This window comes from Hemitrygon akajei, chromosome 15, assembly GCF_048418815.1.
Source record: "Hemitrygon akajei chromosome 15, sHemAka1.3, whole genome shotgun sequence".
In the NCBI taxonomy this organism is placed as follows: Eukaryota; Metazoa; Chordata; class Chondrichthyes; order Myliobatiformes; family Dasyatidae; genus Hemitrygon; species Hemitrygon akajei.
The window spans coordinates 61188521-61216022 of record NC_133138.1 but is presented as its reverse complement, the minus strand read 5'-3'; the positions used below and the strand labels follow the sequence as shown (position 1 = coordinate 61216022).

Sequence of the window (27502 nt, the reverse complement as noted above, 5' to 3'; positions counted from 1 at the left end):
CATGAGATCTGCTAGACAGTTAGAGAAGGCAGGTACAGGAATGGCCTGACCTCTGTTAAGACATCATCTGGAACTAATCCATGGCAAGAAACTGAACCCATTGTGCACAGCTTTTATGCTTGATTTATGTATTAAAACCATTATATATACATTTGGATAAATTAGCAACCATCAGGAAAATTGGTTATTCTCTGATTATTATTTTCTAAGTGATCAACCATCCTAATAAAGCAAACAGAAAGCAGCACATTTCAACCCTGGGAGAATGTGCTGGCAGTCTTTTTCTGTTTCTCATAATCTCATGAAACCGTATCAGCTGACCCTTCAGCCTCTTCTACTCCAGAGAAACAACCTAACTTTGTCCAAACTCTCCTTGGGGCACCATTGAAAAAAGGTCAGAGTTTATTTTTAAACTCTCTGCTTCATCTCTTTGTGCTGTCAGGGTGACATGTGATAATACTGTTGTCTCTGACTCAAGAGACTTAAATTTACAGTTTAGGTTAGCACAATGTTCCCCTTCAGATGTCTACTGTCTGGTTTGCTTGAAGGGATTGTTCGGATCCAGGGTAATTTTCCATTAGTGTTGAAGTCTACTAGCCAATATTGATAATGCAAACAACACTCCATATAAAATAGAATAGCTAATTTATTATTGTGGAAAGCAATTTATGTAAAAGTTACCATCTCCTTGGTTAACACCTGATACAGCAATTTAGAGTTATTAATTGGCATGCTATGGGATATGCTGAGGGCAGGAGGCTAATTTTGTCAAAATCCTTTAAGCATCAAAGGACCTCTGATGTGGATGTGATGGAATCGAAAGTACAATAATCTGGAGGATTATTTATTGCCTTTTCCATGTACCTGCTGCCAGTGCCAGTTAAGGAGATGCTTGGAATTTTGGAAGTTAACACTTGATCCCCTCCTCTAAGATCAATTCTTACGGCTGTTGCATATATGGGATCAAGGGATATTTTGAGAAGTCTTCCCCAACAGTGGAGCAAGTAGGGCCACTCTTAGATAGGGAAAGGAACATCTACTTGGAGGGGGAGGATGTGGATGAGGTCCAAAATCAGTATCTTGCATTGGTATATACCAAAGATAACGATGTGGACGATAGGAAGATTATTGTGGAACATGTTAATTTACTAGGGCATTTTGGGATAAAGAAAGAGGTAGCATTAGATCTCCTAAAGAGCATTAAGTTGGATAAATCCCCAGGGCCTGAATGGATATATACCTAGTTATTGAGAGAGGCAAGAGATCACAGATCAGTGGTAGGGAAGTTACAAGAGAGGATCCTAGGATAGGAGTTCATGAGCAATTAGAAAACCATGGCTTAATTAGGGAATGTCAGCAAATGGAGTCGTGCTAAATTGATTGAGTGTTTGAGGAGGTGACAAATTATACTGATCGAAGTAAATCTGGGAATGGTGTCCTTGGATTTTAGTGAAGTGTTTGACAAGGTACCTCATGGAAGGCTCATGCAAAAGATTAAGATTAAGATCCCCTCTCCACACCTTCTTACTCTGACTTCCCATCTTTTTTCTCCAGTTTTGATGAAGGGTGTTGGTCTGAAATGTTGACTGCTTACTCTTTTCCATAGATGCTGCCTGACCTGCTGAGATCCTCTAGCATTTTGTGTGTATTGTGTAGCAGGGGTCACCAACCTTTTTTGAACCGTGGACCGGTTTAATATTGACAATATTCTTGCGGACTAGCTGACGGAATGGGGGGGGGGGAGTGTTAATCACGACCGGAATACAGCGATACTTGAAGGAGGTTCCTTAATGTCCAGTCTATTCTGCAATTTAGTTTTCGTGGCTATCAGCACTTGCTTCTGTCCCGCTTGCTCAAAAAACTCAATGGGTTTGTCTTTAAGTGCAGGGTGCTTGGATTCAAGGTACCGAAGCAGTTTTGAGGGCTTCATTGCCTCATTAGACAGACTCCGGGCCCGAACTCCAGCCTCCCGCCCACCAGATGCCTTGGCCAGGTGTGGCTGGTCGTGGGTTGGGTGAGAGGACAAGGTCAAGGCTGGAGGTCCCTGTACCGGGGCCGACGTGGTTACAGTCCGGAGAGACCAACCGAGTGAGGAGTGTGAGAGGGCACGCGCCTGCCCCCCCCACCTCCACCCCCCGGTAGGTAGGAACTATTGGCCGACAAAAATTTGTCTCAAGGAATGAATTTCTGTAGATCGCAGCAAGGTAGCTGCTCTGCTACTTATGAAACCCTGAGCCTGAATTAGGTCATCTGCGAATATTTTAGCACGGGGTTCCCCAGGAACATTCGGTGTGCTGAAAAGATTTAGAGGCAGCACCTATCTGTCTGCGCTCCAGGCCAGTAGCAGTGATCCCTGGCGCGAGGGTATCGCTGCGTTCAGGCGACTGATGACCTCACGTGTGTTCAAGTTCAACAGTGGGCGTGACAGGGAATGAGGAAAGGTGCAGCTGACTCATATCGTTTCATATTGACAAATCATATCGTTTCCTCGCGGCCCGGTAGCGGTCCGCGGCCCAGTGGTTGGGGACCACTGTTGTGTAGGATCATGGTGAATTGACCATTTACAGTCAGAATTGGCTTGACCATAGAAGATACAGGGTTATGTTTGTTGGGACATATTCTGGCTGGAGGTCTGTGACTAATAGTGTCTGCAGGGATCTGCACTGGGACCTCTGCTCTTTGTGATATATATATATAAATAATCTGGATGGGTTTGCAGGCGATGCAAAAATTTATGATGTTGTTCATAGTGTAGAAGGCAGGCAAAGATACAATGGGAGATAGATCAGTTACAGATATGGGTGGAGAAACAACAGGTGGAGTCTAACCCAGCCTATGTGAAGTGTTGTGCTTTGAGAGATCAAATATAAAGAAACAGATCTCTGTTTGTGGCAAGACCCAGTGTTGCTGTGTGATGTGCAGAGGGATCTTGCTTCCAAGTCTACTGCTTCCTGAAAGTGGCTATACAGGTTGATATGCTGGTAAAGAAGATATATGCATGCTTGTCTTTATAATTGAATTCAGTTCTTGAGGAATTGAATTCAAGTGCTGAGAAGTTATATTGCAGCTTTAAAAAAACTGTAGTTAGCCTGCACCCGGAGTATTGCATTCAGTTTTGATCTCTCCATTATGGGAAGTATGTGGAGGCTTTGGGGAGAATGCAGAAGAGTTCACCAAGATGCTGTCTGGATTAGGAGATGTGGGCCAACTTGGGTTGTTTTCTCTGGAGCACAGAGGCTGAGGGGAGATCCGATAGAGATTTATAGGATTGAAAGAGGCAGAGATTGAGTAAACAGACAGTATATTTTTTCCGGGGTTGAAATGTCTAATACTAGAGAGCATGCATTTAAGATGAGAGGTGTTTAATTTCAAATGAAATGTGCAGAATTGGATTGCCTGGAATGCTGCTTGGGGTTGTGGTGAAGGCAAATATGATAGAGTTCAGGAGGCACATGTATGTGCAGGAAAGTGAAGGATATAAACCCAGAACACATTCATCAGTCAAGAAAGCTCACCTGTGCCTCTACTCTCTGAGCAGGCTGAAAGGAGCTGGTCTATGCACATCAGTACTCACAAACTTCTACAGATACGCAGTGGACAGCATCTTACACAAGTTTGGCAGAAACTAGGTGTCACTATCAACATGTATACCAGAGGATCTAACTCATGAGCCACAGATACTGAGGGGAACTGTGTGAGAGTGAAGTCCCACCACCTTCCCAATGCAGTTGTACGACATCCTTCCTCCATTATGTCCCTCAAGAATCTGACTGTTGTCTAAGCCATTCTGTATGTCACCTTGCCCTATTTAAACTTGAAAGTGGTTACAAGGGCCACAGCATGAAAACTGAGCCTCAGCAGCATTTCCCCTACTTGTCAGTGAATTGGTGGAAGCACCTCAAGGCAAATTCAAATTGTGGTAATTGGCTATTAAAATAAAACTTGGCAGACTTAAAGTGGACTTTCAAATTAGTGTGTCTCACCGGGACAGGATCCATTTGGAACCTGTTGTCACTTTTACTAGAATACTTCCTTTCATACCGCTCCATGCACAGATGCGCGGAAGCACCTTTCAAGTGGCATTCTACTTCCTTGATGAGGAGAATTTGTTAAATTACTAATCTGCCAAGCTGACTTTTCAGGAGCAGAAAACAGCATTGTTCACAGACACTTAGAGCCACCCACAGGAACCAACTGTTCCAGTCAGCAGAACTCCTCATTTTTAGGAGGCAGAGGTTCTAAGTGGATTTTGTTCCAGCTCTTTGTTCAATTATGTTTCTCCTGCTGGCTTTCCCATTTGGCCACATATGTTCCTGTTTGTATGTCTGCTTTCTCTTTGAAGATAGTTCTCCCATCGTACTTTGAACTACGTTGCTTCATTTGCTCAGCTTGATTTACCAGCGAGAGCTCTGATTAACTACATTGTTATTAACCTCCTGAGGGAAGTGCAGCATTGAACTTAGTTTTACTAAAGGGTGACCAAATGTCATTTAATACTCCCAAGCCTGCCTGCATTTCAGAGCTGGAATTCTGAAGTGTTGTAATGTACTGTTCTATAGCAATACTTCGGTTTTCATTTTGTTAAACCAGCTACAATGTTTTAAAATGTATATCCAAACAACAATATAAAGTCTGCTTTTGTTATAGTGCTGTTAGGAATACGATTAACTATGTAACCTAGTGAAGTATATTGCAGTGAGTGTTTCCATTTTACCCTATTGAAAGATTACTTTGTATCCAAATTCAAAATGCAGCTTTTGCTGGAAATCTGAAATTAAAACTGAACTAGCTGGAAATACTCAACGGGCCTGTGGAGAGGAGAGAAGAGTTAATTTATCAGGTCAGTGGCCCATCAGCAAATGAACTTGCATGTTGACTTCTGTATGTGATGCGGATAAAGAATGTATTTTTATTAAGAAATATTTAGGCCATAAGATTCAGACCATAAAATATTTTCCAACACGTATACCAATTTCAGCAGAAGAAATAAATGGGGGTAGCGTATGTGCTAGAGAAATCAGAACTCATTGGGTACAGCTGAAGGGGAAGGAATCTGATAGGAGAGGGCAGTGGACAATGAAAGAAAGGGAATGGGGGCACCAGAGGGAGGTGGTGGGCAGATAATGTGTGGAGAAAGGAGTAAGAGGGGAACTAGAATGGGGAACGGAAAAAGTGTGCGGAAATTTGAATCTGGCCTCATCGAGGCAGTAGAGGAGGCCACGGACTATATGCCAGAATGGGAATAGGAGGTTGAATTGAAGTGGGTGACTACTGGGAAATCTTGTCATTTGAGGTGGATGGAGGAAAAGTGATCAATGAAACAGTCATTCGCTGTATGGGAGAAAAAATGAAATGGTGGCTACGATGAGGGTGGAGGAGCAACACCTCATATTCTATCTGGATAGCCTCCAACCAGACGGCACAAGTATCAATTTCTCTAACTTCTGGTAATTTCATCACCTTCTCCCTTCTTCCCATTCTAGTTTCCCACTCACCCTTTTTCTTTTCCTCATCTGCCCATCACCTCCCTTCCTGCCTCTGATGCTTCTCCTTACCATTCTTCCATGGTCCGTTGCCCTCTCCTATTAGATTCCTCCTTCTTCAGCCCTTTACCTCTTACACCAATCACCTCCCGGCTTCTTACTTCATCCCCTTCCCCCTCACTTGCTTTCACCTATCACCTGCCAGCTTGTACTCCTTCTCTTCCCCCCACCTTCCTGTTCTGGTATCTTCCCCCTTTCTTTCCTGTCTTGATGAAGGGTCTTGGGCTGAAATGTCATCTGTTTATTTTTGTCAGTAGATGCTGCCTGATTGACCGTTTTCCTCCAGCATTTGTGTGTGTCGCTCCAGATTTCCAGAATCTGCAGAACCCCTTGCATTTATAGGCTTCAAATAAAATAGATAGTGAAAAAATAAGTAGATTTTTGAGGTGTTTGGGAGAAAGGTTAGTTAAATTAAGAAGTAACATTGTAGCATAGCAACACGAGTGAATCTACAGATGCTGGAAATAAATAAAAACACAAGATGCTGGCAGAACTCAGCAGGCCAGACAGCATCTATGGGGGGAGGTAGTGACGACGTTTCAGGCCGAAACCCTCCTGATGAAGGATTTCGGCCTGAAATGTCGTCACTACCTCCCCCCCCCCCCCCATAGATGCTGTCTGGCCTGCTGAGTTCTGCCAGCATTTTGTGTTTTTGCAGCATATGCAGTTAGCTTAACGTTATTACAGCACAGTGACCTGGGTTGAATTCCACCACTGCCTGTAAGGAAATGAAACATTCTCTGCATGACCGCGTGGGTTTCCTCTGGGTTTTTTGGTTTTCTTCTACAATCCATAGGTATATGGGTTTACACCACAAATATGAGGAAATCTGCAGATGCTGGAAATCCAAAGCAACACACACAAAATGCTGGAGGAGCTCAGCAGGCCAGGCAGCATCTATGGAAAAGAGTAAACCATCGATATTTTAGGCCAAGACCCCGCATCAAGACCGAGATAGTGTAATGATATGGATAGTAGATTAATTGGTCACATGGGTACAAAAGGGTGGCACAGGCTCATTGGGCTAGAGGAGCCTGTTACTGTGCTGTTAATCTAAATAAAAAATAAATGCATAAATAAATAAAACAATTGCAGCCCTGTCTTTCTCTCACTGCATTACATTTTCCAGTTTTTTGTGGTATCGAGCTTGTTGTTATCACTAGAGGTGATCTTCAACAAAACGATCCCCCAGTACAGACCTAAGCAGCAAGGGCCACAGTGTAGTGAAGCTGTGGCTGTGAATGGATGGAATCCACAGTATCAATCAAGTACATTAGGCAGACCATGTTGTTCACCCAGTCTGGCACCAAATCCAAATCATACGCTCAGTCTCTGTCAAGGGAATAAATTACCAGCTGGACAGAAGAAAAGACACTAGACTGTTCTCAGTGCTTCCTGGGAATCCAGTCCCACTTGGAATGGTGCTGAGAGATCCATGCAGCAGCAGGACACGGAGGCCCTGTCTAAGTGGCAGAAGAAGTGGAACATATCATAAACCCGACCTCATCACCTCAACAAGTCATCTACAACAGGGCCTAGTTTCTACACTGGCTTCATTAGCCCCTTATTACCCACTGAGTTGTTGTGGAATTAAGCTACTCCTAATCCAGAGGAAACAGTAAAGTTGATTTTATTGAAGCAAGAAAATTTAGTAATCTGCAGCATAGCCAATTGACAGATTATACTGGGATACCTAATGGGATTGGTTGAAGCTATGAGTAGAAATGACGCTTGAAGAAGTCACCCCACAGAATATGGAGTGTAAGCTGGCAAACCACACCTGTACTAACTGACCATTCACAGCACAGTGCTGTCAAATTAGGTCCATTGCGCTTCCCTTTAATTGAATGGTTTGTTGAAGGGGTCGCACCATAACATGCTCTTAAGAGGTACTTATAGCTGGTAGATGTACCATGGAGATCTGGCTTGATCAACGTGTCTCTAACACATTGAACCACAGAGCACAGAAGTGAGTTGGAGGTCAGGTAGCAGTGCATTGGACTCCAGTGGAGGAGGGCTGATGTGTTGAGCTGAGGTGTTGGTTAAAGATATCTGGTTCTTTAGTTTTACATTGGCACAGAGAGCACAGTTCCATTCCATAGAACCATAGAACACTACACCAGAGAAAACAGGCCATTCAGCCCTTCTAGTCTGTGCCAAAACTTTATTCCGCTAGTCCCGTTAACCCGCACCCCGTCCATAACCCTCCAGACCTCTCCCATCCATATTTTATCCAATTTATTCTTAAAATTTAAGAGTGAGCCTGCATTTACCAAGTCAGATGGCAGCTTGTTCCACACTCCCACCACTCTCTAAGTGAAGAAGTTCCCCCTAAATCTTTCCCCTTTCACCCTAAAGCCATGTCCTCTTCTAATCTAAGTGGAAAGAGCCTACTCGCATTTACTCTGTCCATACCCCTCATAATTTTGTAAACCTCTGTCAAATCCCCCCTCATTTTCCTACACTCCAAGGAATAAAATCCTAACCTGTTCTATCTTTCTCTGTAACTCAGCTCCTGAAGACCCGTCAACACCCTAGTAATCTTCTCTGCACTTTTCCAGTTGGTCCAGATCCCTCTGCAAGCTTTGAAAGCCTTCCTCGCTGCCCACAACGCCTCCAATCTTAGTGTCATTAGCAAACTTGCTGATCCAATTTACCATATTATACCATATTATAATTTACCATATTATAATTTATAATAGATTTATGGTAAATCTATAATTTACCATATTATAGATGTCTATATCATCTGGATCATTGATATAGACAACAAACAACAATAGTCCTAGCACAGATCCCTGAGACACACCACTAGTCACAGGCCTCCAGTCTGAGAAGCAATCATCCACTATCACTCTCTGTCTTCTCCCACACAGCCAATTTCGAATCCAGTTTACAACCTCTCCATGGATACCTAGTGTCTGAACCTTCTGAACTAACATCCCATGTGGGACCTTGTCAAATGCCTTACTAAGGTCCATGTATACAACATCCACAACCTTTACTTTATCTACTTTCTTGGTAATCTCCTTGAAAAACTCTACAAGATTCGTTAAACACAATCTACCACACACAAAGCTATGCTGACTAGCCTTAATCCACCCTTGGCTGTCCAAATACTTGTATATCCGATCTCTCAGAACACCTTCCAATAATTTACCTACTACTGATGTCAGACTCACTGGCCTGTAATTACCTGGTGTACTTTTGGAGCCTTTTTTAAACAACGGAGTAACATGAGCTACCCTCCAATCCTCCGGCACCGCACCAGTGGCTAAGGACATTTTAAATATTTCTGCCAGGTCCCCTACAATTTCTACAGTAGTCTCTCTCAGAGTCTGAGGAAATATCATGTCAGGCCCGAGGGATTTATCTACCTTTATTTGCTGTAAGGCAGCAAGCACCTCCTCTTCTTTAATCTCCATATGTTCCATGACATTACTGCTTGTTTCCGTTTCCTTCCATATATGCTATGCCAGTTTCCTGAGTAAATACTGATGCAAAAAAGAGCTTTTTTAAGATCTCCCCCGTCTCGTGAGAGATGACCACTCTGATCTTCTACGGGATCACTTTTGTCCCTTACAATCCTTTTACTCTTAATATACTTGTGGAAACCGTTTGGGTTTACCTTCACATTATCTGCCAAAGCAACCTCATGTCTTTTTGCATTCTTGATCTTCTTCTTCAGTATGTTCTTACATTTTCTATACTCTTCAAGTACTCATTTCTTCCTTGTTGCCTATACCTGCTATACATCTCTCTCTTTTTCTTAACCAGATCAGCAATATCCCTTGAAAATCAAGGTTCCCTATGCCTGTTAACTTTCCCTTTAATCCTGGCAGGAACATGCAAACTCTGCACTCTCAAAATTTTACCTTTGAAGGCCTTCCACGTACTGAACACATCCTTGCCAGAGAACAAAACTTATCCCAATCCACTCTTCCTAGATCCTTTCTTATTTCCACAAAATTGGGCCTTCTCCAATTTAGAACCTCAACTTGAGGACCAGACCTATCCTTATCCATAATTAACTTGAAACTAATGACATTATGGTCACTGGACCTAAAATGTTCGCCTACACATACTTCTGTCACCTGACCTGTCTGGTTCCCTAACAGGAGATCAAGTATTGCATCCTCTCTAATAGGTACCTCTATATATTGATTTAGAAAACTTTCCTGAACAGATTTGACAAACTCCAAGCCATCTAGCCCTTTCACAGTGTGGGAGTCCCAGTCATTCTGTGGAAAGTTAAAATCACCTACCATTACAACTTTCAGTTTCTTACATCAGTCTGCTATCTCTCTACAGATTTGCTCCTCCGATTCTCTCTGACTATTGAGCAGTCTATAATACAACCCTAGTAGCGTGGTCACACTCTTCCCGTTCCTCAGCTCCACCCATATGGCCTCTGTAGACGAGCCCTCCAGGCTGTCCTGTCTACACACAGCTGTGAAATTTTCCCTGACTGGTAATGCCACTCCTCCTCCTTTCATCCCATCCCCTCTAACACGTCTGAAACAATGAAACCCTGGAACATTAAGCTGCCAGTCCTGCTGCTCCTGCAACCAAGTCTCAATAATAGCAATAATGTTGTAATCCCACGTGCCAATCCACGCTCTAAACTCATCTGCCTTACCTACAATACTTCTTGCATTGAAATAGATGCAATTGAGAACATTTCTATCACGCACAAACCTTCGATTTCTGTCTATACATGCAGTCCTCACATGACCTTTATCCTCCTCCACCTCACTATCTGCTCTAAGACTGTGGTTCCCCTCCCCCTGCAAATCTAGTTTAAACCCCCCGGAGCAACACTAGCAAATCTACCTGCAAGGATGTTGGTCCCCCTTTCAGTTCAGGTGCAAACCGTCCCATCAGAACAGATCCCACCTTCCCTGGAACAAAGCCCAATTGTCCGGAAACATGAAGCCCTCCCTCTTGCACCATCTCCTTAGCCACATATTTAGCTGCATTATTTTCCTATTTCTAGCCGCACTAGCACGTGGCACGGGTAGCAATCCTGAGATTGCAACCCTGGAGGTCCTGCCCTTCAACTTTGCACCTAACTCCCTAAAATCTCTTTGGAGGACCTCCTCCTCCTTCCTATCCACGTCATTGGTCCCTACATGGACCACAACATCTGGCTGCTCACCCTCCCACCGGAGAATACCGAGAACTCTATCCGAGATATTGCGGACCCTGGCACCAAGGAAGCAGCAGACCATCCTTTGAATGAAGTCCTAAAGCTTGATTAAACTTTCGAGTATAGGTTAATGGCTTATTTATTTTCTTTATTTTGTTTTGTTTTAAATTAATTTCTAAGTAGATTTATAATTTTTATTCTGTTTTTAAAAATATTATTTAAATGTTTTTGCACTGTCACAATCAGCCCAAAGTGTGCTGCATCATCCAGTAACAAAACACATGGATATCAAGCAGCCCAGTCAAATTTCTACCGCTGTCCTCTACTTCCTTCATTATCATCAACTCTTAGGGAGTTGAAACAAAGCAGATACAATGCAAATGATCAAACTAATGAGGCACAGGAAGAAACAACTGTACTGAAAATAAATTTATGTACAACTGCACCTGCTTAAGTGCCTTAAGATCATTCTCATTCACCTTAAACTGCACATCAGGAGCTTTTCCCTAAACCATTTTTTTGTTTAAATAAATATTCCTGTCTTAAAGATCACAATTTATACAGAAGGAATGTTACCAGATAAAATAAAAAGCTTCCCCCCACCCTCTGCTACTGTACTTATTTCTTTTACTATAATGAGGGTAGCCAGATACACCACGTATCATCACAGATACTTAAGAACTTTGATTCCATCATCTTCAATGGGACCAAATTTTGGAACCAGAACACCACGGAGGCCACTTTTCTTTTGTCTAAATAGGTCACGTGTCTGGCAATCTAATGGTGACTTCAATATTATGTAATAATGTATGCTAGGAATACTGTTAATTTGATAACAGTGCAGGCCTTCACTTTGAAAGTTGATATCCCTGGCATGTGTCCCATGCAATAATTTTTAAGTGACCTTCAGCAGAGCTTTAATTGAGTTCTCTAGAGAGAGCAGAACAACCCCTGACTGGTTGCTTTTGACTAGTTATGTATTATCTTTTTAGTTTATAAAGGGGCAAGAAGTGGGAAATTTAACTATTGATTCTTCATTGCTCAACAAAATAGCATCTCCAGTGATATATATTTTATTCAGTACACTGAAATTATAAGATAGAATGGTGCAAAATTTGTCTCTTTTGCACCCATTGTTTGAACATTATTGATACTCAGATGGGTCCATTGTGGCATCCAGTTAGTTTGCACATACAGCACACATTCTGCAATCACCATATTGGGTGGTTCTGTACAAATTACATCTTAATGTTGCAGCTGATCTATGTAGAACAGATAAGGGACCTCATGTTTGCAGCAGGAAGGACCATACTATCTCGTGCAACAAAGCTAGTGTTATTTACTTGGATGTTAGCTGTTGATTTGTGTAAGAAAAATCGATTGAACTAAGGTACCGTTTTGTATTTGTAGCCCGTATGATAGTTCGTGAAGTCTACAGATATGACAGAAGGAAGTCAGCAAAAGCTGTTGTGGAAAGAGAGAAAAAGAGAATGAAAGAATGAGAGTGAGTGTGGGAGAAGCAAAGATAGAAAGTTAGTTCTCACCCTCTGACAATACAGCTAACATGTACTCTTTGCCAATGGGAGTCGATGTACCTAAACAAAATTAAATACAGCAGATCAACCCTCTGAATAGCTTGGTGCTGACTTGAAAGGCAATGTACTGAGATGAGGGTAAAATGTACAGTGACTGCCACCAATAGCCTGATGGAACATATCATTGTCATCCTACAGCAATAATAAATAACAACCGTGAGTGCTCTGCGGAACCTTTGGACAGATTACAAAGTATGGCTTGTGTCTCCTGGTGATTATATATGTGCTGCGCTGTCTCACAACTATGCAAGCTTAGCCCTTGCCAAAGGACGAGGATCCTGTGGTGGGAAGCTAAAACAGTCAACAGTCCAATTCCCTAAAACATTACCATTCTCTCATTCCACAGAGCCTATGCAGCCCAATGACTACTTTGTGTATTCCCTGTTTTAATTTCAGATCTCCATCATCTTGGGGCTTGGGTTTTTGTTTTGTGTTTCAAAACACATGTACAGGTTTGGTTAGATCTTGAAGCCATTTACTGAGCAGGCAGCACCAATTTTGTGATTGGACTGTATCAGATTAAATAAGCATGGGTTAATTCTGCATGTCCTCTACCAGTTTGGTCCCAAATGACTGTTGAAAATTAGGTTTACTGTTGGTGGTGCTGATTCAATGCTTGCAGTTTTTGTTGATGATCACTTTAAAATTGATTGCTTTGTTACTCTTCTGACTGTATTGAGGAGCACTAATAATTTATGTTGTGGGCTTAGCTTGCATGCAGAATTTTGATTTCCAGAAATGTTGAAAACTACATAGGCTTGTGAAAGTGCACTGCAAATTATAGCCCAAGGGCAAATGCTTTAAAGTGAATCACCCAGTACTACAGATGTGTGTAGAAAGTCTGCCAAGGCGTACCTTAGGTGACTTTGAGTGAACGTCCTTTGAAATGGACTGGATTTGTATTCAATGCACTACACCTCCACCCTCTGTCCAGACAATTAGTGTAATGCAATGTCATGCTTTTTGTTCAAATTCATCAGTAAAAGCCTTATGCAATTCTGTGCTTCCTCTGTCTGGTGTATCTCAGCAGTTTCTTAATAGCAATGTCACAAAGGTGGCAGGAGATAGATTTATACTTGAAATGCTTGTCTAGAAGGAAGCGTGAATTAACACTGGCTTGCATAATTGTACCAGTGGTCCTTATGTTGCTGCGCATGCATGTTTCCATACATTGCCGAAATATCTTTATTAAGGCATGTATTTTATAAATGGCAGATGAAAGCCATGCCTTGGGTAATGTTCAGTAATACGTTTATTTCCAATCTATGGGTCTAACTCAAAGGGTTGTACATCCTCTAATCTGCAAACTTGATTTGGAAAAACACTTCAGTGTTAAATATTATCCATATGACTGGAATTCAAGTTCTTGGACATTATCACAGCTGACATCAATCTTTTAAATTTAGTTTACTTCATCCAGAATATTGTTAAGCATCACTTTTTTAAGGTTAAGCCATCCCATTCAGTGAAATGCTGTGTTACTTGAATAAAGGACTCATTGGTTGATTAGATTTTTTAATTGCAAAAATGTTTTATAAATAATATTTACAGTAAGTGCCTTTCTCTACATCAGGGGTGTCAAACTCATTTTAGGTCACGGGCCGGATTGAGCAAAATGCAGCTTCATGCGGGCCGGATCAGTCGGACGCGTGCGAACGCAGCTTTCGTTGCCTCCGTTTTTTCAGCCTGCTCTCATGTGTCTCCGTCTCTGCTATAACTACAAAGTGTTTCACTTTACAGATTCCGTTTCTTATGAAGAAGACTGCCGAATAAACACTAAAAACCCTGAAAACCTGGTACCTGAATAAACTCAGCATTAGCCATATCATACGCCATAGGCGCTTCGATTACTGGGGCCAGCTTTAATAGTAATTAGATATTATCTCGCGGGCCAAAGATAATTCCACCGCGGGCCGGATTTGGCCCATGGGCCTTGAGTTTGACATATATGCTCTACATGCATTATGCCATCAATTCAAACTGTTGCCCTTGATGCATCAAAACTATTCATTACCCCCCCCCCCCCCCTTAAACAATGCATCCATGAAGTGTTTGAGAAGCTGCTACATGGGGCCAGGCCCTCGGTGTCCAATGACAGCATGTCCTTTTTTATAAAGCCTTTGTGGTGAATGCACCAGAAATTAGTATGTCCCTCAGCATGTGGCTGAATTGTGTTGGTCACCAGCATCTGATTGCCTTTTACAAACTACGGTATATTCAATGCCAGAATGCATTGAAGGTGAGGGAACATACACCAGTCCTCATTGAGGGTTCAGAAATGGAAAGTGTGAGCAATTTCAAGTTTCTGGGTGTAAACATCTCAAACGGTCTTTACTAGGCCCAACATATATTTGATGTGGTTATAAGGAAGGCACAGCAGTGAGTATATATCATTAGAGGTTGTTATGTCACCAGAGACACTCGCAAATTTCTACAAATGCACTGTGGAGACCATTCTAACTGGCTGCATCACTGTCCAGTATGTGAGGGCACTGCACAGGATCGAAATAAGCTGCAGAAAGCTGTGAACTCAGTCAGCTCCATCATGGGCACTAGCCTCCCCAACAGCCAGGACATCTTTAAGGAATGATGCCTCAAAAAGGTGGCATCTGTCAGTATACCCCCCATCACTCATGAAATGCCAGCTTCTCTTTGCCACCTTCAGCAAGGATGGGCAAGAGCCTCAAGACACACAGTCAATGGCTCAGGAGCAGCTTCTTCCCCTCTGTCATGAACACTACCCCTCTACTTTTTTTGCACTACTTATTTAATTTTAACTTTTTAATATATATATTTACTGTAATTCACTGATGTTTTTTATTACTGTGTTTCCATTGTACTGCTGCAGCATAGCGACAGATTTCATGACCTATACCAGTGATGTTAAACCTGATTCCGGTTCTGATTCTGAGAATGGTGGAAAGAGGTGGCATGGGTCCATTGAAAGTACATTTTATTGATGGTGAAATAAGTTGTTTTGCTGCAAAATGGTGATTCATCGACATTTTGAGTGAAGCCACATTCAATACAAGAATTAGGTAATTTGATTGGGATAATGAAAAGAAGGCACCAATTTTTGTGAAAACTGGATCCTGAATCACAAATGGCTCTGAATTTTTGCCAAAATATTGTGGTCGGCGGTTACTGAGATTGTTTTTCTCATTTGTGTATGCCAGACACAACTGAAAGTTTGTATAAACATGCATGGCCGATGGAGAGCCAGGATTCTGCTTTCAGACCCTCATTATGAATGAAAATTTAAGTTGGCATCATCAAACCTTTCATTCTCTACAGTAGACAACCTTAATTCACTTTGGGCGTACCATGTAAGGAATTGCAATCATGAAAGCTCATCACTCTCATAATTCATGCTGCGATCAAAGCTACAGGAAGTATAGCGATGCATAAAGATGCCAAGTAATACAACAAAAAACACAACACCAGTGAGATATGAATTGGATCCAGGTAATTTTCTGGCTGTAAATTTACTGGCAATTTTAGGACCACTTTAAGCGCACTGAAAAATTGCAGTTTTTTGACTTTGCAAGAAGGAGATATGTTGAAAACCTGCAGAAGTTTTTATTTCATTTAGTCCATTTCCTGAGGTCTAGAAATTTTTAAATTAATATAACTGCATGTTACCTCATCTATTGAAATTTTATATAGTTTTGGGTTATCTTTTTATCTCTTACTTTTCTCCATATCGTGTCAGATGTCTCCCTGTAGGCAATAGTTATGCAATCATCTAGGGTCATTCAGATTGCCCCCAATGTAGTTAAAATTAATACAATACCATTAATGCTTATTTGAAATTTGTCATCAATGTATTTCGTTCTTTTGGTTTTCTCTGCATAGAATCTGTTGTGTAGATTCACTCCCTTAAGTGTACTTTGTTTAAATGGAGTACTTTGTTATGGCGGCATTTGAGAAAAATGTTTGGGTTTGAATTTCTAGTTCACTGTCTTCAAATGAAGAAGATGGTCACACCTTTGAGATCCTCCATAGATATAATTGCATTGTTTGAAGAATTCACCAGTGTGGCCAAGACTGACACGAGAGAGCACAGTTTTAAGGTGCTTGGAAGTCAGGAGTAAATTTTAAATGCAGAGAGTGGTGATTGTGTGGAATGGGCTGCCAGCAATGGTGGTGGAGGCAGATATGATAGGGTCTTTTAAGAGACTCCTGGGTAGGAACATGGAGCTTAGAAAAATAGAGGGCTATGGGTAACTCTAGGTAATTTCTAAAGTACGTACATGTTTGACACAGCATTGTGGGCCGAAGGGCCTGTATTGCGCTGTATTTCTATGTAAGTGAAAATTATTATTACCATCTTGTATAAATCATAACCTCTGAAATGGGAGAATCTTATCCAGAGAAAGTAAAAGGAAATAAATGAGTGGCTGAAAAAGTTCAGGGGTAGATGTAGTAATTAAAAGTAAAGGAAATTTATTTTTGTTGGCTACCATAAAGGAAAGCAACTAGAAGTTGTGCAGACCAAGGTCAGGTGAAAGGTAAGTACTGCTGTGAGACTAGCCTTTTATATTGACCATTTACTACTGGGGATAAATTGCATTTGCTTTTACATTCCCACATGAATGAACCTGCAGGAAGCAATGAGTGTAGAATTAGAAAAAGAAATACGGTATCACCTATCGCTTAGACCATAAGACATAGGAACATAATTAGGCCATTCAGCCCATCAAGTCTGCTCCACCATTCCATCATTGCTGATCTCAGATCCCACTCAACCCCATATATTTGCCTTCTTGCCATATTCTTTGATGCCCTGACCAATCAGGAAATGATCAACTTCAGCCTTAAATACACCCACAGACCTGGCCTCCACTGCTGTCTGTGGCAGAGCATTCCACAGATTCACTACTGTCTGGCTAAAAGTAATTGCTTGTTATCTGTGTTCTAAAAGCTCATCCCTCAATTTTGAGGCTGTGCCCTCTAGTTCTGGATACCCCCACAATAGAAAACATCCTCTCCACATCCGCCCTAAATAGTCCTTTCAATATTTGGAAGGTTTCAGTAAGATCCCCACATATTCCTGATACAGCCCAAAGATAGTTTCTAAATTATTTAATAACCATGCCTAGGGATCTGATTGAAACTTGCCGAATTCTGCCAAAGCTAGCCAAGTTGGATACCCCACATATTTAATGGTGGGGCCTGTTCTGACTCAGGCATATGAGCAGGTATCATTGAAGGCCATGGTACTACACAGGGCCTCATTTAAAAGGACATACGTCGGTCAGAAATTTGTGCATTGTTAAGTAAGTAGGACGGTTAAGTAGGCTTTGGAGGAAGTTTAGGTGGTATGTTGAAGTCAGCAAAGTGAAGAATTTTTACAGAGGAAAAGTTGCAGGTATTATTTTATGAAAATGGACCATAGAAGTGTATATAGATATACTCTGATGGATTCATTTGTAGATCTGAACCTGGTAAATCCCTTTGATTTACATTGAAAAATGCTGTAACTCAAGCAACTTCATGCTAAAATGAGTACTCTGAAGGGTAACCGGTTATTGGACTTAGTAGAGTACTGATGTTTGTAACAGATAAATGAACTTTGCCTGACACAACAGAAATTGAATGAAGTGTGACTAATGAATTAGCTGCAGTTCATTCTGCAAATCCAGGTTCATTTGGGATCTCTTTCTTCCTGTTACGTTTTCAGAGGTGCAACCTACTTTTTATGTGGGGTAGCATAAAATTTAACTGTGGTAAATCCTTCATGTATGCTGTTTCATGTTGATTTTGGTGAGCTGTTTGTGGTCCATTTATTGACTTCAGATGGCCAAAGGTATAACACTAGATTACTTTGATCTCTGCTGCTTTTAAGGGGTTCTATTTCCACTGCTGTGTGTCCTTGTTTCAATCTAAGTATTGGCTGTAAAGCATACACATATCAATTTTGTTATGGTGTCACAAACCTATTCCATGTAGTTCATACTTTGGGTCAAAATCCTTCTTGACACTGAACAGAGAGAAGGGAGAAACTTTCAAAAGTAGTCACTACAAATTATCATGTGTAATTGTGGTTCATTTTAGTATTGAGTATTAGTATACGTGATAATCCAAAGAAGTTGTTATTGGGATCATTTTGACAAGCATTCAACGATAATTGGAATTTGCATTAATTAATGCTCTAGCAGATGTGGATGGCTCATTGTATCTTGTGAAGGCCAGTATTAATAACAGAGGCTATCAAAATATAAAGCACCTGCATTTCATTTCCATTGGATTACATAGAACTGTGAAAAATAAACAACATAGGAAAAGTCCAATGAGGCCGGCAAATCCACAGTGCATTTTTGTTGCACAAGTCTTTTCCTATCTAACTCTTTTGTCATTGTTTTCAGGTTTTTCTAGTTTGTTTTCTGTGGTTTCAGAACTCCCTAGCTTGCAATTTTTCTTCCTTTCTGTGGAAAAGTTTTGGTTCACATCCATTTGTATGTTGTGCCAGCTCTCACAAATCACAGTATTTGGAACACAAAAAATTCACTGCAACACTGAAGGAGTATTCCACTTCCAACGATGCCGTATTTTAGATTGAAAATCTCAGTATCAAAGCTCCTTCTGCCTTTGTGGAAGGATTTAAAAGATCCTAACATATAGTTTCGAAAAAGCATAGGGAAGTTATTATTTATACCCAGGCTAACATTTATTCCTTGTTCAGCATTTCAAAAACAGATTACCTATAAGAAATATGATAGACCAAAATGGATTCTGCATTTTCTACACAATAGCTGTGAGTGCACTCAGAGAAGTCCTTCAATGGCTGATAATTCATTGAGAAAACCTAAGGTTCTAAAATTTGTTCCACATAAGACCATAAGACATAGGGGCAGAATTTGGCCATTTAGTCCATCCAGTCTATGCCACCATTCGATCCTGGTTGACTTATTTTCCCCAGCAACCCATTCTCCAGCCTTCTCACTGTAACCTTTGATCCCCTTATTAACATTCTTCCAAACTCCAGCGAGTAAGGCCCAGAGCCATCAAATGCTTCTCACACCTTAACCCTTTCATTCCCTGGATACTTCTCGTAAACATCTTCTGGACCCTTTCCAATTCCAGCAAATTCTTTCTTCAGTATAGGGCCCAAAACAGCTCACGATACTGCAAATGTAGTCTGAACATCATCTTTTAAAGTCTCCTTTCTTTTATGTTTGAATCCTCTCAAAATGAATGCTATCATTGCCTTGCAAGTTAACCCTTAGAGAATTTGGCATTGGAGCTCCTGGCTTTCTTTGCACCTCCAATTTCTGAATTTGACCCCACTTAGAAAACATTCTTTCTACCAAAGTGCATAACTGTACATTTTTCTTTGCTGTATTCCATCTGTCACTTCTTTGCCCATTCCCCTAATATGTCCAAGTCCTTATGCAAAGTTCCACCTTCCTCAATAGTACCTTGCCTATACATATATCAACCACATCGCACATCATAAATGAATGAGCTTATCTCAGTTGCTGGCAGTTTCAAAGAGATGTTAATATAGTTTCTGAGACATCTGTGTTATGCATGGCCATGGCAGGGACACAGAAGTGAGAATTTTATGACTCTTATAATACTTGGATACAAAGGAACAGACATCGCCCCAATTTCTTCAGGGCCTACTACCTTCTTGATGAGGGCTTCTAGCATTCCCAGCAGAACCTAGCAATACTTTCAGCTTAATCACACATATCATGATCCAGTAATTTAGCTGGGTCCTAATCTCAATTTAGTTTGAAAACACTGAATTTGAGACATTAATAAACACTAAAGTTGAGACATTAACATTAACACTTAATTTGAGACATTGATAGGATGCAGAATTGGGCTGAGAAGTGGCAGATGGAGTTCAACCCGGAGAAGTGTGAGGTGGTACACTTTGGAAGGACAAACTCCAAGGCAGAGTACAAAGTAAATGGCAGGATACTTGGTAGTGTGGAGGAGCAGAGGGATCTCGGGGTACATGTCCACAAATCCCTGGAAGTTGCCTCACAGGTAGATAGGATAGTTAAGAAAGCTTATGGGGTGTTAGCTTTCATAAGTTGAGGGATAGAGTTTAAGAAACGCAATGTAATGATGCAGCTCTATAAAACTCTAGTTAGGCCACACTTGGAGTACTGTGTCCAGTTCTGGTCGCCTCAGTATAGGAAGGATGTGGAAGCATTGGAAAGGGTACAGAGGAGATTTACCAGGATGCTGCCTGGTTTAGAGAGTATGGATTATGATCAGAGATTAAGGGAGCTAGGGCTTTACTCTTTGGAGAGAAGGAGGATGAGAGGAGACATGATAGAGGTGTACAAGATATTAAGAGGTATAGACAGAGTGGACAGCCAGCGCCTCTTCCCCAGGGCACCACTGCTCAGTACAAGAGGACATGGCTTTAATGTAAGGGGAGGGAAGTTCAAGGGGGATATTAGAGGAAGGTTTTTCACTCAGAGAGTGGTTGGTGCGTGGAGTGCACTGCCTGAGTCAGTGGTGGAGGCAGATACACTAGTGAAGTTTAAGAGACTACTAGATAGGCATATGGAGGAATTTAAGGTGGGGGGTTATATGGGAGGCAGGGTTTGAGGGTTGGCACAACATTGTGGGCTGAAGGGCCTGTAATGTGCTGTACTATTCTATGTTCTAACACAAATGAATTTCCAGATGTCACAAAGAGCAGAAGGTGGCCATTAATAGCAGATTATCACTTATGTTGTGATGTAGGCAGGTCTTTGGTTACAAGAGGCCTTTTTATCTTGGTGGACTAGACTTTCAGCAGAGCATTTCATTGGTATCCGGAAGTTTCTCTAACATCAAGCCAACAAAATCAAATAAGAGGGTGTGGTGCTGATTTTTTATATGTAATAAAATTGCATTTAAAATATAAGTTTTAACTTGTTCCACTAACCTTTATGTCATGTGATATAGAATATAAGTCAGGGTTAAGGTTTTAATTAATTTGGCCAATATTTAATTATAAATCTTAGCTCAGTTTTGGTGTGTTCAACATCCATTCAGAACAACACTTCATTTTCTAAGCACCACGTGAGCAGCAAGGTAAAACTCCGTGTTAACTATCATGTGGAATAAAAATCTGAAATTGCTTTTCAGAAGATCAGTCAAACAAAAAATGATGTTCAGCTAGGGCAGCTGGTAATGGAGATTCATCAATAGTTTGAAAGAAGTTTTCAAAGTAAAGAGAGAAATGCGAGAAAGCAAGGAAGTATTGCCTACACATACTGTATCTGCTCACTTTATTGAAAGGCTCCCATCTTCCATTTAGATTACGACTTGAATAGTCTCTGTGTGCTACGTTGAATATACAAAGTGGTTAGGTTGCATAGAATATCCAGATGGGGATCTGGTCTAGTGCTCTGTAGTAGCTCTGTGCCAAAGGGAATAGGGGTTGTCTCAAATTTATACTGCAAAAGGCCAGTTTTCTGTCCAAATTCTTTCTGAAGTATTGATTTCTCTGCTGGTGTAGAGATCAGAGTCCATCTACAACCCTCTGTTATTTAACTCAACTGAAAGTTTCTTTGTAATTCCGCTGAAGCATGCATACTTGCACATGTTCCAGTAAGAAATATTGCAAGTCATTGAAACATGACAAATTTCCCCCTCAGCAACTCAAGGGAAGAACCTCTGGGTTACTGTGCTGGAGTCAGTGAAGACAACTCCCTCGGAGTATGTAACTGGACTGTTCAGTACCAACTGCATCTTCGAGGAAGCTATAGATGAATTAGGTGGAATGTAAGAACAGAATCAGAATCAGAATTTCACCAGCATATGTTGTGAAATTTGTTGTTATGTGGCAGCAGTACATAGTAATAAAAACTAAAGTAAGAGCAAGTATAATGTTTTTTAGTGTTATTTATTTAATTGGGTTCTTTTTAACTAGTTTTAGGACTTACGTGAAGATCTGATCGCATTTTAGGTCATATTCATGCAGAAATAGAGGAAATTCTGCAGGGTTCAGAAACTTTCTAGCACCACTGTATATAAAAAAAAGTTAAATTAAATAAGTAGAGCAAAAAATAAGTAGTGATGTAGTTAGTGTTCATGGGTTCTATGTCCATTTAGAAATCTGATGGCGGAGGGAAAGAAGCTGTTTCTAAATCAGTGAAGGTGTGTCTTCAGGCTCCTGTACCACCTCCTTGATGGTAGCAATAAGAAGAGGGAATATCCTGTGTGATGTAAGCCCTTAATGATGGATTCGGCCTTTTTGAGTGCCACCATTCTGCAAAACAGAATCACTATTGCATTCTTTACATGATACACCCAAAGTGAATTAAGGATCTCTCTAATGTAAAGAATGGAAGGTTTGATGATGCCAACTTAAATTTTCATTTATAATGAGGGTCTGAAAGCAGAATCCTGGTCTCCATGGGCCAGGGATGTTTATACATACTTTCAGTTGTGTCTGGCATATCCAAGTGAGAAAAACAATCTCAATTATTGCCAGCCACAATATTTTGGCAAAAATTCAGCACCATTCATGATTCAGGTTCGTTTTCACAAAAATTGGTGCCTTTATTTCATTATCCCAACCAAATTACCTAGTTCTTGTATTGAATGTGTCTTCCATCAAAATGTTGATAAATCACCATTTTGCAGCAAAACAACTTATTTCACCATCAATAAAATGTGCTTTCAATGGACCTGTGCCACCTCTTTTCACCATTCTCAGAATCAGAATTAAAATCAGGTTTAATATCACTGGCATAGATCATGAAATTTGTTGCTATGCTACGGCGTTACAATGCAAACATAATTTAAATATCTGTGATTTATAGTAAATATATAAAAAGTTAAAATTAAATAAGTAGTACAATAAAATTAGTGAGGTAGTGTTCTTGGCTTAGAAATTGGATGGCAGAGGAGAAGAAGCTGTTCCTGATCATTGAGTGTGTGACTGCAGGCTTCTGCATATCTTCACTGATGTTAGCAATGAGAAGTGGCATGCCATGAGTGACGGGGGGTACAGTAACGAGTTCTGCCTTTTTGAGGCATCATTCCTTGATGTCCTGGCTGTTGGAGAGGCTAGTGCCCCATGATGGAACTGACTGAGTTCACAGCTTTCTGCAGCTTATCTCCATCTTGTGCAGTGGCTTCGCATACGAGATGGTGATGCAGCCAGTTAGAATGGTCTCCACAGTACATCTGTAGAAATTTCTGAGTGTCTTTGGTGACATACCAAATCTGCTCAAATTCCTTATGAAATATAGCCTCTGCCATATTTTCGTTGTAACTGCATCAATATGTTGGACCCAGGATAGATGCTCAGAGATGTTCACACCCAGAAACATGAAATTGCTCATTCTTTCCACTTCCGCTCCCTCGATGAGGACTGGTGTGTGTTCCCATGTTTTACCCTTTCTGAAGTCCATAATCAATTCTTTGGACTTGCTGACGTTGAGTGCGAGGTTGTGCTGCAACATCACTCAACCAGCTGATCTTGCTCCTCCATGCCTTCTCGTCACCATCTGAAATTCTGCTAACTACTTTCAAAGATTGAAAGTACATTTATTATCAATGTGTATGCAGTATATAACTCTGAGATTCTTCTTCCCACGGACAGCCACAAACAAACACCATGAATCCATTCAAAGAAAACATCAACCATCCAAAACGCCAAAAAAAAAAAATTGCCTTCCATATCACACTGCCTGCCACAGACTCTGAACGTGTCTCGGGAGAACAGTTTCAAGTTCTGTTATCCTGCACTGTGCCTAGACTCCTATCATTGCCATACTGTCACATGGGCAATGTCAAATTCAATGACTTGGGTATATTCACCAGATGAATGAGGGGGGAATTCCCAATGATGCTCACTACTAAGAAGTTGCCTGTGGGAAATGCTAATTGAGATCCATCACTGGAACTTCATAGACATCAACACGAAAGACCATAAGATGCCAGATGCATGGAAAACTGGGAGGTAGCTGACCCAGATCAAAATTAGTGGAATCACGGATTCTGCAAAGGGCTTTAAAAAATGTAAAGAAAATCAAACACAATGCATAGGAGAGAAAAAGCACACAGAACGAACATAGTACACAGTCAGAGATAAGATCACCTTCAAGTTTAACAGAGATTACCCACACTCATCGGTGAGACTCTCCAGCAAGTCATTCCCTAAATCCTTGGCCCCTTGAGCCTGAAGAAGCCTGTGAGGTAAATAGAAGAGTTAAATCCATCTGTGGTTTGGTTGTCAAATTGGGGAAGCATAACATTTTGTCAGTTGTTGTTGTGTTCCTCCGTCGTTTCTCACAAGGTCAGCACTTTCAATCGTTATTTTGCTCACATGCTGCTTTGGAGTGTTACTGTGATGTGCTGCTCACAGCTGCATGAGATACCAAGCTATATTGGCTGCTGTCCACACAGTGAATCACTGATCTGAAATTTGGTTCTGTGACAAATCATCCAGGGACTGTTCAACCAGCTAGGGCTGACGTCTCCACCATCTCTGAATTGCACCCCACTGCTTTCTTTTTGGTGGAGTTAGGAATGAAAGGATAGAGGATTGCTCATCATTGTCAGTGTTCCCTTTAGTGGTAGTTAAGCCATGGAGCTCATGTAGCAACTATTCTGATGCCAGTGAGGCTGCAGAGGCCTCAACAAAACAACAATATGCATTTTGTTGTACTTTCATACATGTAACTGTCAGATGGTGTTTCATGAAACTAAAACAGAAAAAAATTGCTGGATCACAAAGAACAATTTTAGGAATAGAAGAAACACACCAGCAATATGTTTCTGCACTAGCCCATTACCTATATCTACACTTTAATATTTAGAACAAATATGGTGCCTGAGACTCCACAGTCATCTGGCGTAGAGAATTCTAAAGGATCACCACCTTCTGAGTGAATGTTTTTTTCCCCCTGAACCATCTTAAATGGGTTACTCCTTATTCTGGGACCTTGATTCTTGTTTCTACCCACTTTAGTCAGGGGAAACAACCTTCCTCTGTCTACACTGTCACTTGCAAAGGGAGTTTTTCATGTTTCATGTCTCAATGAAATCTCTTCCCATTGCCCTAAACTGTAAAGAATATAGGCCCAGTCTGCTCACTCTGTCCTCATGGACCTAACCATTAATGCAGGAACCAGTCTAATCGACCTAGACACAATACTACAGATGTGGGTAATCTCACCAAAAGCTTACATAATCACCTTCTGACATCTTTACTCCTAGGCTCAAATACTATTTACTGTCACAAATGCCAGCTCCACTTGTATATTGGCTTTCAGGGACTTGTGCACAATGACACCTAGGTTCCTTTGCACAACACTTTCCAATACCTTGCTGTTTAAATAAAAGTACTTTGTTTTGTGTACTAAGTGGATATTGTCACATTTTTCTCATTGTACTCCAACTGCTATGTGCTCAACTCACTTAACTCTTCTATGTCTCCCTGAAGCCCCTACCTATTTGTAATACCACCAGTTCTGTATCATCTGAAAATTTAGAAATTTGATTTTTGATTTCCTTAGCCTGTCGACACAGGTTCTGAAAAGTTAGGATGCAATCCTGTATCCTACTGGTCACAGACTGTCAACCAGAAAATGGCTCGGTAGTCTCTCTCCTTAATTACTCACTGTTATCCAATTCCCAGTTCATGTCATTTCATTGTGTGGTGATTTGAGTTACTGTCACTTTCCTTTCAGCAAGAACCAGTTTGGCCATTCTCCTTTGACCCCTCTCATCAACAAGCAAAAGAGAATCTGCCGGTGCTGGAATTCTAAGCAACACACACAAAATACTGGCGGAATTCAGAAGGCCAAGCATATTTTTTTCTCCAGTCCTGATGAAGGGTCTTGGCCCGAAACATCAACTATACTCTTTTCTATAGAAGCTGCCTGGTCTGCTGAGTTCCTCCAGCATTTTGTGAGTGTTTCTCATTAACAAGGCTTTTTTACTCACAGAACTGTCACTCACTAGATGTTTTTTGTTTCTCACACCATCCTCTGTAAACTCTGGAGACTGTTGTGTGTGAAAATCCCAGGACATCAGTAGATTCTGAGATACTCAAGCCACCTATTAGGCACCAACAATCATTCCACAGTCAAAGTTACTTAGAACACATCATGTTACTTCCCCATCATGATGTTTGGTCTGAAGAACAACTGAATCTTTTGACCATGTTTGTATGCTTTTATGTATTGAGTTGCTGCCATATTATTGGCTGATTAGATATGTGCATTAATGAGCAGGTGTACAGTTCCTAATAACTTGACCACTGAGTGTGGATGACACATTGAAACTTCAGGGAAGAATCCCATCACGTGCAACCTGGACAGCTAAAGTTACAGCTGCTGGTGATTAGATGGAAGAAGAGAGAAATACACAAAAGCCCAGGATTATGTACAGATTTCTGGGGAATTGTCAGGAATTGCGAGGTACAAGGACACTAACAGACAAGTGCATGCAGGAATTTAAACAGAAGGCTTGGCGGTCTAAATTTGAGAGTTGGGAAGCCAAGAGCCGCTGTGGGCCACGAAGGATGACTTGGTGCTAAACAGGAAAGAATATAAATTGAAAGGTTACTGATATGGGAGGTCAGTCAGGAGAGCTTAGAAATAATTGAGTTTGGAGGCAATAATGGTGTGCATTTAAGCGACAAATGAGCTGATCATGCAACTGTAGATATTAGGAAAGTAAAAGGAATTGATCTTTGTAATTGAGGTGTTGTGTAGATCAGTTTATGGTTTACCAGGAATTTTTTTGGTCTCTATTTTTGGAGACATCTTGAGTTATTTCGTCATGTTTGAAGTTGCAAATAAGGACAAATTGCAATGGAAGTTATATATTACCAGGTGATAATATAGTGCAAGAGAATCTGTAGATGCTGGAAATCCAGAGCAACACACACAAAAATGCTAGAGGAACTCAGCAAGTCAGGCAGCATCTATGGAGAAGAATAAACAGTCAACATTTCAGCCCGAGACCCTTCAAGGTGACTGAAAAGGAAGGGGGAAGAAGCCAGAATAAGAAGCTGGGGGGATGGGAAGGAGTACAAGCTGACAGGTAATGGGTGAAACCAGGTGGATGAGAGAAGGAGGTTGAAGAAAGAATCTTGAATTGTATTTGCAACATTATCATTTATTTTTCAGCACTGCTAATCTTTCCATGCCTGAGCGAAGCAGGATACTTGAACTCAATTTTATTTGCAAAATATGGTTCTCCTGCAATCATTTAAAATCTGTGTATTTGTGTAACATTTG

The 27502-nt window shown here is 41.0% G+C and overlaps 1 protein-coding gene across 2 annotated transcripts in view; it reads left to right on the top strand.

The window, feature by feature from the left end:
- The window catches only part of sh3pxd2b (SH3 and PX domains 2B), a 293160-nt gene that overhangs the window by 160414 nt on the left and 105244 nt on the right, over positions 1-27502 (top strand). The window lies entirely within an intron of this gene.